Raw genomic sequence first — 5,214 nt, forward strand, 5'->3', positions numbered from 1 at the left:
AACTTAACATTATTTTGTTTTGTTCCATCCATTTCTGCCAAAACTTTATTTTTAAAAAAAAAGCAATAGTGATAACATTACTGGGATTTTGGCTTGAAGCTGACATGGACCCTGGTGGGAGCTGAATTAAAATCAACAGAGATACCATCAGTCACACACTAGGGGATGATTCTGTATGTTAACTCAGCTCCTGGCTGGAATCTATCTATTAACCTGTCTTTTCTCTTTACGGATACTGACTGACCTGCTGTGTATTTCCACTTCCTCAATTTTTATTTCAGATTTCCAGCATTTGTTTTTTTTTCAGCTGCCTCATACTGTTCGACCCAGTAACCATTTCAAGGTGGTACCTCCAATGATTGCCCAAAACTCCTGGCATTGACGGAAATATATTAATAATTGCTTGTCACTGTTTGATTTGTAAATGAAACTACTGACACTTAGATTCTCTCTTTAATTTGCAAAATACTATCTTTCAGTATAAACTATTTTTCCCTTGACAAATTATCAAATTAAATGAACTACAACCATTAAAAAAAGATTGCTGTCCAGCAGATAGGTCAAATATAACGATGGTCTATTGTTCATTTATAAATTGCTTTGGAATTGCCAACTAAATATGCGATCAGAAGAACACATGTTCACTCGAAACTGAAACAAAGGCAGCTAAGAGTTAATAACATTGCTCTGCAACGGACTGGTCAAAAAGCAGGACGCATATTCCAATTGGGTGCGTGAACCGCTGTCACAGAATGAACGATGTTTTAACCATGAAAATCCGATCTGATTGAAAATAAAGGAGCCTTCGCCTGGGCGAAAGGGTGATACCGCCCACCGAAGGTGCGTTGATTGGTGCGGGTGGCTGCAGTAGGCGCGGTCACCCTCTGGCAGCGCGGCAATCAGATGGATTCAATGGCTCTTCCACTGACCTCTTTCCCGCCCGTCAGCAGCTCTTCTCCGAGTTGCAGCCTCCTTCCACCTCCCTCCCTCCTCCTCCCACCCTCCTCTCCGCCGATGGGTAATAAACAGCAGCCAGAGGGCGAGATTCGGCTGGGCGCAATCTGCAAATACAAGGGGGGGAAATCCCTGTCGCAGCGGAGCTGTTTTGAAATAGCAACATTCTGAGCAGGGGGAGAATGGGGAAATCTATGCTGTGTAGTAGCACCTTTCTCTCCCCCCCTCTCTCTCTCTCTGCTGCATTTGGGTTTAAAAGCTGCACCTACTCTGTGGGCAAATCGCGCTAAATATGTGGCGTCTGATGGCTGCAATTTTCAAAGTGATTGAAGTATTTTCAAGTCCTGGGGCATCAAGTTCACCACAACATGAAAACTCCACGTGTTCGCCATAACTCTGCAAAATGCATTCTAGTGAAGTGCGGCGATTACATCTGAACAACCCCCAACCCAAAAAAAAATCTTATCACCTTGCTGATAATTCAGAAAGACGGCGGGTGATTGCTTATGGACAAAGTTTAAAGGAAAATGAAAGGAACCGCGTTTGGAGTTAAACGGAGGAATAACAGGACGATTTTTTTTTAAAAGGTGAAAATGGATCGAGGACACGGCGGATGGAAACAAGTTGAAGGTTGTCCCCAGACGGTTTGGAAACGACGAGAGAGCGAGGGTTCAGAAGGAATTCGGCAGAGCGTTAAAGAAGGAAGGAGATGGGGCGCACAAAGTAGAAGCGTTTTGAATTAGAACAAAAAAAACCCAGGAGCCACTCAGAGTGGAATTGTGACTGTGGTGAAATGCGGGACGGTTAAAATCCGGCAAGAGAAGCGAGAAAAAATTACGGTAATGCTCTACATTGCCCCTTTCCACACCACACAAATCAGCTTTTTCATATCGGCCTTTCAGAGCTGACCGGGGAAGCCGAAATGCACTCCCCGTCTCAACTGTACCGCTTCTGTACAGAACAAAAGAGCACATGGCACAGGCTGGGAGACACAAAGACACTTGGTTTAATAATCTGATCAAATCGTTATTTTTAAACGCAGTACGTTATTCATGTTAAAATAGCATACTTAATTAAAATAAGAAGAGGGGGAATTAATTCTAAAACTCGTGGATATATATGAGAAAGGAATTTGTCCGCTCTTTAGATCGGTTATTACAGTGACTTGTAACTTTGGAGTAAAATCGGATCTACCGTTGTAACACGCCAAACAGAAGGGCTAGTTTGTATCCTTTACCTTTGTAGCTTTGTTTACAATTATTAAGCAGGTGCAAAATATAAAATCGCTATATTAATCAGTACTGATACTATCTACGAGGTTGTTTTCCGACCACCCCATTCAAAGCATGTTATTGGAAACATGTTAAAACACACCCAAATTAAACTTATTTTAAACTAATCACTATACAAGTAATTCTATATATATTATTTATTGGGTACATAATTTTTCTTAATATGGCCATTCATGGTTCGCGGAGATAATTTATAAAGTGCTCACATATGTTTTGTTCCTTAAATGCTGTTAAGTTGTCCTCTCTTAAAAATAGCTTTGATTTAACTTCGCATTTCTACCCGGTCAGCAACACACATTTCCGGACTGCAAGTACGGATTTTATTTCTTTGACTGCGACCATTTCATATTTATTTAAACTCGCAGCAACACAAATTCAACCATAGCAGCCCGGTTCAGAAAGGGAGCAACTTGGCCCAATTTTCCCCAGTGCAAAGGAAGTTACAAATACAGATTTTTAGTGCGATAAAATGTCCGTAAATCTTCTGCTGTATAATCTTTATTTTTATCGAGCTGCTTACCATATCTGTAACATTAATGACGTGAAACAATTGCAAACATCAGCCGACTAGAGTTCCCATTTTATTTGAAGTTGTTCTGTTCTCTAATTTTCTCATCGCACCCAGGTTTGCAGCGAGATGTCTCGTTTGCTTACCGATCAATTGGCATTTAAGATTCACAAAGGAAACAGTAATAAAATCCCAATATAATCATGTACAAAATACGGTGCTGGATATAGACAAAATACTGCTACAGTCACTTACTATAAAGGGGATTAAAATATCGCGTATAGGAACTGGCTGAAATGGGCACAGTTAAAAATACACGTCAAAGATTTTGAACACAGGTCACAGTTTGATTTTTACATTTGTAGGATTTAATTGTTTTAAAGACTAGACTGCCGGTAAAACAAGAGTCTTGTCAAGTCTGGTCGAGCCAGAGATTAGTCAGCTTCAGGATGTTTAAGAGCTTACACATCTCCAAAACAATCACTCTTAAACTTTTTCTCAGCTAGTTGGAATCCAGAAATGTTGGCGTTGGTCACTTGTTAGAACTTGTTATTACATGTATTTTTTTAATTTCAAAAAGTCATAAGGCTACCAAAATTGTAGGCAATTGTTTAATCCGCTGCAACAATTCAGATATATAGTGGGAATTTACATTTCAATATATTTATAAATCTTTTCTGGGCACTTTTACAAAGTGATTGATATATATTTTTTTGGAGAAATCTAGACATCCTTTGATTGGTGTTGTACTTGATTAATTTTGTGTCTACTCTGCTCTCAAACGCCCCTTGTACACAATCTTATTTTGTAATACAGCAGATTTTGTTACAAATTACTAAATTGGATGATCATGTGCTGAGGCATTTTAAACGTATGCTTTACGTTACGGCCAGAACTGAATATGCCTTTGTTTATTTTTTAAACTGTTCGGAATAAAATCCACTTGGGTGGATTATACAACACGCTTTAGATACCAAAACAAAATTATGACTGACGGCGGAAATTAAAATCAAACTGCAATTCTATATATTAAGAATATTTTTTAATGGATAATGGAGATGCTTGTTTAAGTACAGCCAAGTGACAAGTGGGCGCCCAGCACTCAAAACACAGACCTGCACATTAACTTTTCATATAAACCAAGCGCTATGTTTAAGTCTCTATTTTCATGGAACTCCTGGCATATTAGAAAGCGCGTGTGACACTACCTCCTGAGACGGAGCACAGTGTTGAGGCTCTTTTTGTTGGCAGAAAGTATCGCTACGTTGCTAACGATTAATGGTTAGCAGTATGGGGTTTAATATTCTGCTCCGCATTTATTTTTACGTCATGGCTCGTACTATTATCTTAAATATGTGTATCCTAGGAGATGTAAAGGGATTTAGATTTGTGATTGTACCAGATATTTCAGAGCAGCTTTCTCAACGCAAACAGATATTAACTACAGTTAAATAAATATATCAATCTATTTCTTCAATTCTGGCTGAGAAGCAAATTAAAATCTTCTGGCCCTAGAATGGTTTTGTACCGACGTGCTGAATTCTAATGCAAGAAAGGGTGCAGAACTGCAAAGAAATGGCAACGTATACCTCAGGCAAATTGTGCTTGGAATCGGGGTTAACATTATTCTTTGTACTTCCTGAATGTCAGGGCTAATGGAAGGAACTTGGCCGCTTGTGAAAGGTTTAGGACGTGGTGTTTAAACCACGATGGGAGAGAAAGCCTTTGACTTTTTGCACGTCTGTACCGAGAAGTAGGTGGATGTTGTTTGTCTGGAAGTTTATGCACACAGAGTTACGCAGCAGGCACATTTTTAGGCCGTCACCCACAGGGTGTATGTGACGCTGTCCCTACTTTAAAACACTAGAGGAAATGTCCATCTAAAAAGCCGTTTCTGATTTGTGCCGATTTCCTCCTTCATTCACTCTGTTCTAAGCGTATTCTTTTCTGCTTTAGGAGGGACAGAGCAGAAGAGAGAAATGAATTGCGGAGAAAGAAACATCTGACTACATAAAAGATGGAGACTTTCTGCACATACGTGGACCACGTACAAACCACTGTTAATTCCGGAGGTTATCCATTCTTCCTATTTAAACACTGTTTACAATAAGAACAGTAACTTTTTTGGGAATATGCGGACACATACACGTTAATTCAGGAGCCTTGTCCTCATTGTGATCGTTGTGTACTTACTTTGTGTTGGCACTGCTTTTAATTCACAGTTTTGCCTGGGAAAATAAAAAAACAAAATTTCATCAACCGTTCCCCTTTTAATCTTTGTTTTTGCAAGACAAAACTTTGGGGGGGAAAACGCAATTTGTAAAGGGCCACAGATAATGCAGATCGCTGGCAATGCACATAATAAAATAGCAAACTTTCATTTTAAACAAATGCTCAGGTACTCCTACCTAGAGAAGGCAAAGCGGAATTCATGCATTATACCAAACATTGACAGTTTGC

The 5,214-nt window shown here is 39.5% G+C and overlaps 1 long non-coding RNA gene across 1 annotated transcript; it reads left to right on the top strand.

Annotated features, from left to right (window-relative positions):
• Positions 1-1,024: 1,024 nt before the first annotated feature.
• Positions 1,025-5,013, top strand: LOC137341385 (uncharacterized). Its single transcript, XR_010967022.1, has 2 exons — positions 1,025-1,793; positions 4,711-5,013. It is a non-coding gene; the product is annotated as an uncharacterized lncRNA (long non-coding RNA).
• Positions 5,014-5,214: the final 201 nt, after the last annotated feature.

This window comes from Heptranchias perlo, chromosome 23 (assembly GCF_035084215.1).
Source record: "Heptranchias perlo isolate sHepPer1 chromosome 23, sHepPer1.hap1, whole genome shotgun sequence".
Taxonomy (NCBI): Eukaryota; Metazoa; Chordata; class Chondrichthyes; order Hexanchiformes; family Hexanchidae; genus Heptranchias; species Heptranchias perlo.